At 38.2% G+C, this 12,034-nt stretch overlaps 1 pseudogene; it reads right to left on the bottom strand.

Annotated features, from left to right (window-relative positions):
• Positions 1-9,700: 9,700 nt before the first annotated feature.
• On the bottom strand, positions 9,701-10,209 carry LOC102822164 (annotated as a pseudogene).
• Positions 10,210-12,034: the final 1,825 nt, after the last annotated feature.

The following is a 12,034-nucleotide window of genomic DNA, read 5'->3' as shown; positions in this document are numbered from 1 at the left end:
TGTGTGTGTGTGTGTGTGTGTGTGTTTGAATGTTCTAATTTCCCAAAGAAACTCTCTCCCTGGTTTTTGCTCCCAACCCTTAGGTGGTCTATTGTATGTCTCCTTTGCTTCAAGTGACTACAAACTGTTAGTTCACCTTACTATATTTTTGAGCAATGTCATAGCTTTTCTGAGTGAGTTCCAAGATCAGCAAAATAGATAAAAGCATCAGTCCTTTAGGTGGTGGTGGTGGTTGTATGCTGTGGAGGTGCTTCCAACTGGTAGTAACCCTGCATAGGGTTTCCAAGGTTGTAACTCTGGTAGTTTCAAACTGTAGACCTTAAGGTTAGCAGCCCAACTTGTAACCGTACACTACCAGAGCTCCTTAGTCTTTTAGGTGGTGATGGTGGTGTGCCCGTGGAGTCAGTTTGGACTCATAGGGATCCTGCACAGGGTTTCCGAGGCTGTAAATCTTTACGGACCAGAAAGTCTCATCTTTCTCCCTCAGAACCGCTGGCAGTTTCTAACTGCTGACCTTAAAATTAGCAGCCCATCTCAAAACCACTATGCTACCAGAGCTCCTTAGTCATTTAGGTTTGTTGTTGTTGTAAGGTGCCATCAAGTTGGTAGCGACTCATAGCGACCTTCATTTAGGTTTTGTTGTTGTTAGGTGCCATCAAGTTGGTACCGACTCATAGTGACCTTATGCACAGCAGAACAAAACACTGCTCGATCCTGGTCCAACCTTACTACTGTTGCCACGCTTGAGTCCACTGATGCTGCCACTTGGACAATCCATCTCATTAGGGTCTCTCTCCTTTTCTCTGACCCTCCACCTTAGCAAACATGATATCCTTGTCCAGTGACTGGTCCCTCCTGACAATATGTCCAAAGTGTGAGAGACAAAGTTTGGCCATCTTGGCCTTCAAGGAGCACTCTGGCTGCACTTTTCCAAAACAGATCTATTGTTTCTTTTGGCAGCCCATGGCACTTTCAATATTCTCCTCCAACACCATAACTCAAAAGCATCAATTCTTCTACAATCTTCCTTATTTACGGTCCAGCTTTCGCATGCATATGAGGTTACTGAAAATACCATGGCTTGGGTTAGGCGCACCTTAGTCCTCAATCTGACATCTTTGCTCTTCAACACTTTAAAAAAGTCTTATGCAGCAGATTTGCCTAATGCAGTATGTCATTTGATTTCTTGACTGTTGCTTCCATGAGTGTTGATAGTTGAGCCAAGAAGAATGAAGTCCTTGACAACTTCAAATCTTTTCTCCATTGATAAGAATGTTGTTTATTGGTCCAGTGCTGAGGATTTTTGTTTTCTTGACATTAAGATGTAATCCCTAATGAAGGCTATGCTCTTTGATCTTCATCAGTAAATGTTTTAAGTCCTCTTCACTTTCAGCAAGCAAGGTTGTATCATCTGCATATCGCAGGTTGTTAATGAGCCTCATTTAGGTAGGTCCCTGAAAAACACAATAGTATGCAAATAAGTTCTGCTCTGCTCCCTCTAGAACCTGGGACAGAGATTGTTGTTGTAGTTGTTACTGTCATGCAGATTGTATGACTCAGCAACCTTGTATAGGGTTTCCAAGGAGTGGCTGGTGAATCTGAAGCGCTGAATTTGCGGTCCAGCGCTTTATCCCATAGCATCACATCAGGACTCTACTTGAATTGTTGACTGCTGTTGTTAAGATTCACTTCAGAGCCAGGCAAAAAGTCAAACATGGGCAAGGCAAAAAAGACATAAAACTTTTCTCTGACTTTTAACTTGCTTTTGTGCTTATTCTTCATTTACTTGGTTGCTTAATTTTTCTTCTTCTTCACCTTTTTAATATATAATTTCTCTTTGTTTATATCCTTAGTCATACATTTTTAAAAATAAAGCTTTTATTGTGAATTAAGTGATAGTTTACATGGCAGAACACCTGTTTGGCACTCAACAAATCTTATTTTGTTTAATTGCAATAATTACAATTCCCTCCATGAGCCATCGGTTAACAGTATTTGCCTCTATTCTCATTTTGTTTTTGTTTTGTTTTGATGTACACAAAAACATGCAGGAATATATAATCATTTAAACAACCAAAGGTCATATTTTTAAAGCCAGGCTCCTGCCTGCCAGCACATAGCCTTTCTCTTTCCCTGAGTCTAGAGTCCTCAGCTGCATTATCTCTCCATGCCATCACCTCTGCCTGTATCTCTGGTGTTGCTGATTCTCTGGTTAGGACCCCATGCTCTGCTTGTGCTCTTCTCTGTTGATGGTGCCAGGGTTGTCTGTTCCTGGATGGCAAGATTAACTATGCCCCCAATTTTGTTATACAACTTCCACTTTTACAGTTGTGACAATCACAGTTAGTCATGATAACAATTACTCATGATTCAATCAAAAGAATCCTATCCCCTCTCTTTTCATCAAATCCATCTAGACAAGATGAAAACTATTCAGTGGAGATTCTACCTTCCCCTCTTCACTCTGAAACTAAAATCCCTCTGGAAAAGTTATAATCCAGCCACTTTGTGCCTTTATAGCCACCCCTCCCCTACTGCTCCTCATTTTAGGTAGCCAATGTCTGAGTTGCCCGTTCCTGTCAACCCTGTGTACTGAAGGGATGGGCTTAATCCGTGATGTGAAGACTCCTTCCCTCTCAGCTGGTGGTTGCTTAACTTTTGACTATTTTCCAGAGTCCTGAAAAAATTGGTTCTGATAGATGATATGATCTTACAAGCAGAAAATCCCAAAGACTTAGCAAATAAAAAATTATTGAAACTCATTGAAGGATTCAGAAAAGCATGCAAAGTTCAGTTGGATTCCTCTATACTAGTAAAGACAACTCTGAAAAGGAAATTAGGAAAACAATACCCATCTTTACAATAGCCACCCAAAAGATGAAATACTTCGGAATAAATCTAACCAGAGAAACAAAAGATCTATACAAAGAAAACAACAAAACACTACTACAAGAAACCAAAAGAGATTTACAAAACTGGAAGAATATGCGATGCTCATGGATAGGAAGATTTAACATTGTGAAAATGTCAATACTACTCAAAGCAATCTAAAGATACAATGCAATGCCAACCCAGATTCCAGCATCATTCTTTAAAGAGATGGGAAAAAATGATCACAAACTTTATATGGAAAGGAAAGAGACCTTGGATAAGCAGAACACTGCTTAAGAAGAAGAACAAAGTTGGAAGTCTCTTACTCCCTGATTTCAAAAATTACTATACAGCTACAGTGATCAAAACACCTTGATACTAGTACAACAAAAGATACATAAATCAATGGAGCAGAATTGGGAATGCAGAAGTAAATCCATTCATACACAGTAAACTGATCTTTGACAAAGGCCCAAACACATAAGAGATAGTCTCTTCAACAAGTGGTTCTGGCAAAACTAGAAATCTGTTTGCAGAAGAATGAAACAGGACTCATATTTCACACCATATACAAAAACAAACTCAACATGGATTAAAGGCCTAAATGTAAAACCTAGAACTATACACTAGGGACAAACTTTGGGGCTCTATTTCATGGCATATACACATTAGCAAACATTACAAAAAATGCACAAGCAGTAGAAGAAAAAAACCGATGACTGGGACCTCCTAAAAAGATTTCGCCAAAGGGTTGAAACGGGGGCCCCCGGCTTGGGAGGTTTTTTTTTTGCAGTGACACATCACACAAGGGACTAATATTTAATATTTATAGAAAACTACAACACCTGGTGTGGCGCTGTGGGATAATGCACTGGACTGCAATGTAGTTTAAACCTCAAGGTTGGTGGTTCAAATTCACCAGCCACTCCTTGGAAACCAGGCATCACTATGAGTTGGAACCAACTCAAAGGCACTTAACAACAACAATATCGCTACAAAAAAAAAAAAAAAAGACCAACAACCCAATTAAAAAATGGGTACAGAACACGAACAGACACTTCACTAAGGAAGACATCCAGACTGCCAAGAAATGTATGAAGAAATGTTCACGATCATCAACCAATTTTCGTGTTGTACCATCGAGTTGGTTCCGACTTATAGGGGCCTTGTGTAGGGTGTCTGAGGGAGATACAAAATGTCATACCTACATTAAAGGAGTCCTGGTGTGGCACTGTAGGATAAACCACAAAGTTGATGGTTCAAACTTATCAGCTGCTCCTTGGAAACCCTATACAGGATTGCTATGCATTAGAATCAACTCAATGGCACTTAACAACAACAACAACAGCCAACATTAACAGTAAAGTTAAAAAAAAAAACACCAGAAAACAGTAAACGCTGGTGAGGGTGTGGAGAGACTGGGACCCTCCTACATTGTTGGTAGAACTGTAAAATAGTTCAACCATCTGGATAATGATATGGTGATTCCTCATAAAATTGGAAACAGAAATAACTTATGACTCAACAATCCCTCTATTTGGTTTATATCCACAAGAAATACAAGCCAGGACACAAGTAAATATATGCACGCCTATGTTCATAGTAGCACTTTTTCCCAATAGCAAAAAGATGGAGACAACCCAAATGCCTGACAGTGGACGAATGGACAAACAAATGTTTGTACATATACACAATGGAATACTGTGTAACACTCAAGAATAATGATGAATCTATGAAACACCTCATAACTTGGATGAATCTCGAGAACATTATGCTGAGTGAAATTAGTTAATCACAAAAGGACAAATATTGTATGAGATCATTATTGTAAACGCTTAAGGAAAGGTTTCCAGACTAAAAGAAACATTCTTTGATGGTTACCAGTGGTGGGAAGGAGGGGAGAGTAATTCACTGGCTAAAGGCTAGACATATATTAGCTCAGGTGATGGGGAGGGCAACATACAAGAAGTTGTTGTTATTGTTGTGTGCCATCGAGTCGACACCGACTCATAGTGACCTTATGCACAACAGAACGAAACAACGACCGATCCTAGGCCAACCTCACCACTGTTGCCACACTTGAGTCCATCGATGCTGCCACCTGGCCAATCCATCTCATTGGGGGTTTTCCTCTTTTTCTCTCACCCTCCACCTTACCAAACATGATATCCTTCTCCAGCGACTGTTCCCTCCTGACAATATGTCCAAAATATGAGAGACAAAGTTTGGCCATCTTGGCCTCTAAGGAGCACCCTGGCTGCACTTCTTCCAAAACATCTATTGGTTCTTTTGGCAGCCCATGACACTTTTAGTATTCTCCTCCAACACCATAATTCAAAGGCGCTGACATATAAGAGGAAAGGCAATATACAAGAAGAGGGAGGGTGGCAGAAGAATAATGAAGATAGTTGAAAGCACAGGGAGGTATGCATGGGCAAAAGGGATATATGTAAATAGTGATATATTCACAACCCTGGAACAACACTGTTCGGGGCATAGATACATGTATTGAGACATAAACCATAAGCAGACTGGGTAAGGGAGGAAGAGTAAGACATATATATATATTTATATCCCATAAATATGTAAGAGTTTGAAAGACAAAAGCAAAATATTCTTTGATGGTTGCCAGAGGTGGGAGGAAAGGGAGAACAGGTAACTGGTTATAGGAATCTACCCTATAACCATGTTATTTGTATGTAGGTATTATATATATAGTGTCTGTAACATGTTAACTTGGGTGACAGGGAGTACAGCATACAAGAAAGGGAAGGGTAATATACATGAAAAGGGAGGTTGCCAGAAGTATGGAAGAAGACAAGTGAAGGAAGACACAGGAGGGAATACAAGGATTAAAGGAGATAGAGGTAAATAGTAATATATGTAAAACCTTCGAACAAGAATACTCTGTGGGTAGATACAATGATACAGACATATGCTGAATGATTATGGGAAGAAGAGTAGAATGTATGTATATGTATGTGTGTATGCATGTGGATGCAAATAGATGTGTATATGTATGTATACATTTGTATGTCCCACTGTTATATAATAGTGTGAAAGAGGAAATTGGTACATGAGTATTTACCTTTCCTGAAAACACCACTGTGAAGGTGGTGGTGCAAACAGTGGACAAAATGATGAAAACTAGATATTATCAAACATCTTAAGTCAATGAGTAGTTGAGCCTGGGGACTGAGGACCATAGTTTCAGGGGACACCATGGTCAACTGTCACAACATAGTACTCAAAGACAATGTTCTACATCCTATTTTGGTGAGTGCCATCTGAGATATTAAAAGCTCATGTTATTGTTGTTGCTAGGTGCTATTAAGTTGACACAACAGAATAAAACACTTCCTGATGCTGGGCCAACCCAAACAGTCATTGCTGTTTGAGCCCATTGATGCTGCCACTATATCAATCCATCTCATTGGGGTCTTCCTCTTTTTCTCCGACCCTCCACTTTACCAAACATGATATCCTTCTCCAGTGACTGGTCCCTCCTGACAATATGTCCAAAGTATGAAAGACAAAGTCTGGCCATTCTGGCTTCCAAGAAGTACTCTGGCTATACTTCTGCCAACACAGATCTATTTGTTCTTTAGGCAGCCAATGGTAGTTTCAGTATTCTCCTCCAACACCAGAACTCAAATGCATCAATTCTTCTATGGTCTTCCTTATTCATTGCCCAGCTTTCTCATGTATATGAGGTTATTGAAAATACCATGACTTGCGTTAGGTGCATCTTAGTTCTTAAACTGACATCTTTGCTCTTCATCACTTTAAAGAGCTCTGTGTAGTAGATTTGCCCAATGCAATATGTCATTTGATTTATTGACTTCAGCTTCATGAGTGTTGATGGTTGATCCAAGCAAAATGAAGTCATTGACAAGTTCAATCTTTTCTCCATTTATCTTGATGTTATTACTGTTTGTTGGCAAGGATTTTTGTTTTCTTTATATTGAGGTGCAACCTAAACTGAAGGGTGGGGTCTTTGATGTTCATCTGTAAGTATTTTAAGTCTTCTTTGCTTTCAGCAAGCAAGGTTATATCATCTGTATATCGCAGGTTGTTAATGAGCCTTCCTCCAATCCTGATGCCACGTTTTTCTTCATATAATCCAGCTTCTTGGATTATTTGTTCAGCATACAGATTGAATAAGTATGGTGCAAGAATAAGACCCTGGCACACACCTTTCCTACTTTTAAAACATTCAGTGGTCCCTTTTTCTGTTTGAACAACTGCCTCTTGGTCTATGTACAGGTTCCTTATGAGCACAATTAAGTGTTCAGGAATACTCATACTTCTCAATGTTGTCCATAGCTTGTCATGATCCACATAATCAAAAGACTTTGTGTCGTCAATAAAGCACAGATGAACATCTTTCTGGTAGCCTCTGTTTTCAACCAAGATCCATCGACATAAGCAATGATATCCCTTGTTTCACATCCTCTTCTGAAACCAGCTTGAACCTCTGGAAGTTCTCTATCAATGTATGGTTGTAGTTGTTTCTGTATTACATAAAACTTCCCTTGCATGGGGTATCAATGATATTGTCTAATGATTTCCACATTCTGTTGGGTCACGCCTTTTTGAAATGGGCACAAATACAGTTCTCTCCCAGTCAGTTGGCCAGGTAGTTGTCTTCTAAATTTCTTGGTACAGATGATTGAGTGCCTCAAGTGCCATATCACTTTGTTGAAAGATTTCAATTTGTATGCCATCAATTCCTGGTGCCTTGTTCTTTGCCAATGGCTTCAATGCACCTAGGACTTCTTCCTTTAGGATCATTGGCTCTTGATCATATGCTACCTCTTGAAACCGACCATTACTTTTTGGCACAGTGACTATGTGTAGTCCTTCCATCTTTTTCTGATGCGGTCTTCATCGTTCAGTATTTTGCCCATAGAATCCATCAATACCACAAGTCGAGGTTTGAATTTTTAATTTAGTTCCCTCAGCTTGAGAAATGCTGAGTGTGTTCTTCGCTTTTGGTTTTCTAACTCCAGGTCTTTGCACGTTTTGTTATAATGTTTGACTTTGTCTTCTCGAACTAACTTTTGAAATGTTCTGTTCAGTTCTTGTCCTCACTTCTTTCATTTGCTTTAGCATCTCTACACTGGAGAGCAAGTTTCAGAGTCTCTTCTGACATCCATTATGATGAGCATCTATTTAAGGTGCATCTATTGGTCTCACTATGTGTGGAAGAAAGAAGAGTGATGATAATTGAGACTAGAAATAGATGGTGGCCACCTACTACTACCAACTGCCCTGAATGGGATCACATTAAAAAGTCCTGGATAGAGTGGCATAATGTATGGAACAAAATTCAAAATTATTTTTTTTAAAAGAGACCAGGCTTACTGGTTGGAAAGAGACTAGAGGAATCTGAGACTTTGGCCTTCTACCACTTTTCAGGTCTGAAAAGGAACACACACTCTTTCAGCCAGGCAGTAGACACATATACAGAGGGAACAACAACACTAGTAAGATATGTTCATTATGAATGAGGGAACTGTCAATCATTCAAAATCAAAGGGGAAACAGGGACCTAAGGACAATGGCGAGAAGGGATGGGAAGGTGGGTAGAAGGGAAACAGGAGCCACAGGGAGGAAGCAGATGACTGTTGTTCCACGGATGGGATTGCAATTAATGACATGAAACAAAGTATATTATTTGTTGAATTTAAAACTGACTGTCTTGTCTGTAAACCTTCACTCAGTTCACAATAAAAAGTAAAAATAAAACTTTGATTCTAATGGTCTCTTCTTGTTTTTCAAAGTTTCTGTGCAGGGGATGAGAGATTAGAGCTGTCTACTCTGCCATCTCACTGCTATCAACATTAATGCGATGTTTTAAAAATTCAAAATTATGCAAAAAAATCCATGATGAGAAAAATATCAAAAATTTAAAGATTAGATCAGTATTACTAATTTCTCATTCTATCTCAGCCTTCAATAAGATTCATAATAGCATTTATAGATCATATATATATATATATATATTTTTTTTTTTAAACAGCATGTTTTATTTTCTAGCACACAATAAACAACATACTTCTCCAATGCCAACAATATCCTCTTATCAATTCTTTTCATACAGAATTGGGTATACTGGAAGCAAATTGTTTCTGGTGAGGTTTCTGATGATCAGGAATCAAGACAAACAAGCCCAAAAGGCAAGAAACCTTTGTAGCCAACATCTTCAAAACCAAGACATAGCAGATTTTACTTTCAAAGTAAAGGATAAGCATGCTACCAGATCCTTTTACCCATAAAGCATTTTACTGTGGGATGATCCATGTTGACTCCATGGAATTCTTCTCTACACAATTCACTTTAAGTGGGATGAGGAACTAACTACGAAACATTCAGTCTTAAATGTACTTTGAAAAATTCAAGGATGAAAAGTAAAACTCTACAGTTTATCATAAAAGAAAGAGCAAGTTCCAGAAGTTTTTATTGTTTGTATAAGAGAGCACACAAAACCAGGCAGAGAAGTCCCCAAGGAAGTGATGATGGTCATGCTTCACGGTTACCTGTCCTTAGGTCCTTCATCTTTTAAGCACTTATTATATTTTGTTTTTATAATATTAGACATTTATTTTTTTCACAAAAGCAATCCAAGTGTGAATAAATAAATGCATTATATTTTAATGCCTCCCCCCACGTTCCTTTAAATAGCAAAAAGTGCTAAATGTCTTCTGATAGCCTATGTGGCCACAGTTGCCCCATCTATGGTTTTAAAAACAGACTGGAATATGTTCTTCCAAAATCATTCTTGAACTATATATAGCTCATTCTGTTAAATCTTGGGGCACCAGTTCTATTGATATTGTCGATAGTCTCCAAAAGGTGAGAATGGTAACTGTGTTGAAGGCAACTAGGAGGGATCTTCAGCAAACTGAGGACCATTGGGAAACTGTGCAGAGGCAAATCTTGTCAATAAGATACCTGCTTCTTCAATTAAAGCTAGAAGAATGCCACCCATTGCAGCTGACCCAACCATGGCCACTGGTCCATTTCTTGCTGCCAGTATGGCTCCTGTTAAGGCACCGCTTGTGATGGAGTTCCGGGGATCTTCTTTCCCTCTGACTTGAACCATACTACAGTCAATCATGGAAAACAGACCACCCCAAACTGCAAAGCTGCCTCCCAACTGTGGAGCCCTGGTTTTAATAGCTGTCAAACTTCCTCGTGGTTGACTCTCACTGGAGAATTCCGAAACCCTTTGATTGCTTGAAAGATACCACCACCTATGGTGCCCATCGTAAAAGCTCTACCACAGTCATCCACAATTCGCCAGGGGCAAGGTTCTCGCGTGCACTCCTCCATCTTGACTCGAGGTCCGCAAGCCATCTGATCTTATATATATTTTGCACCTAAGCATCTCATTCTGTTCCTGGTTTGATCCACTGTCAATTAATTAAAAGTGTGTTACCTGAGTCTAAGGAATAAGCTTAAAACCCAGTCCCATATCAATTATAGCCCCACATATTGGCATTACCAGACTCCATATTTTTAAATTACTATGATAAATATGTTAAAATATCTAGGGGAAATGGTGAACAACATATGTTAACAGAGAAGGTATTTCCTTGGAAAGATAAAATGTATAAAAAATGGTCAAGCAGAAATTCTAAAAATGCAAAATATGATGTAAGAATTGAAAACATCTTTGAAAGGATCTCCAAGTAGGCCTGACAAGGAATCAATAAACTTGAGATAAATCATTAGAAATTAGCCAAACTTACATAAAAAGAGGAAAAAGTAAATGAATTTTAAAACATGAACACAGTATCTTAAATCTGTGGATCAATACTGAATAGTTTAATTTATGTGTAAATGGAATTGCAGAAGTAGAAATGTAATGCAATTAGAATGGAAAAATATTTGAAGAAAGGCTGAGAAATTTCTGAGGTTACTTAAAGATATCAGGCCATAGATATAGAATCTTTACAAACTTATAGTATGTTAAATACAGAAAAAAAAAACCCAAAACCCAGCAATATGTGTACACATTCAAATAATAACACTGTAAACAAACAAAAACAGCAAACAAAAGATAAAGAAATATTCTTGAAAACAGACTAACATATAAGGAAGGGAAATGAAAAAAATTAATGTACAACTTCTTGGAGACCTAAAGATAAAATAGTTGTGTCTTTAAAGGATGAAGGGGGTAGCTGTTAATTTAGCATTCATATCTGGAAGCATATCCTTAAAAATGAAGGTAAGACTAAAATTACTAGAAAAAATGTATTAGGTTGAAGGAAAATAATATTGGATAAAAATCTGATTTTGCAGAAAGAAATGAAGAATACTAGAAAGTGAAAAATATAAAACCAGAGCAGATTAGACAAACATACACTAGGCAGTGGACTTAAGCCCAAATATATTCATAATTACATTATTCATAATAGCCAAGAACTGAAAGCAGTCCAAGTATCAATCAAAAGAGCATGAACATACAAAGTGTGGCATATTCAGAGAACGGAATATTATTGTCTTTGTTATCTGGTACTGCTATAACAGAAATACCACAAGTGGGTGGTTTTAAAGACCAGAAATTTATTTTCTCACAGTTTAGGAGGCTAGAAGACTGAATTCAGGATGCTGGCTCTAGGAGAAGGCATTCTTTCTCCTGCTTCTGGGGATCTTCATGTGGTTTGACATCTCTCTTCCCCTATCTCTGGTTCTCTCTTTTAATTTCTTTTATATCTCAAAAGAGATCCACTCAAAACACACCCTACACTAACCCTGCCTCGTTAACATAATAAAAACAAACCATTCCCATCTGGGAATATAACAACAGGCAGAGAGGCTAGAATTTACCACACAAAGTTTTTGTGGACAAATTTCAATCCATAAACAAAAAGAAATAAACTTCATTCATTCATGGATGAATTTTTAAAACATGAATAAAAGAATCTTGACACAAAGAGTACATAATATGCTATTTAAATAAAATTTAAGAATAGCTATAGCTATATGGTGATAGAAATCAAAACAAAAGTTACTTTGGGTGGGGCACTGACTAGAATAGTAGGGTACAGATTTAATTGTGTCCCCCAAATTGTGTATTAGAATCCTAGCTCCTATACCTGTGGATACAATCCTGGTTGGGACATGTTGTTAGGTACTGTCATCATTTCTGATT

The sequence above is a fragment of the Chrysochloris asiatica genome, unplaced genomic scaffold (assembly GCF_000296735.1).
Source record: "Chrysochloris asiatica unplaced genomic scaffold, ChrAsi1.0 scaffold00341, whole genome shotgun sequence".
Lineage (NCBI taxonomy): Eukaryota > Metazoa > Chordata > Mammalia > Afrosoricida > Chrysochloridae > Chrysochloris > Chrysochloris asiatica.
The sequence above is the reverse complement of the archived record's forward strand: the minus strand, read 5'-3'. Positions and strand labels throughout refer to the sequence as shown.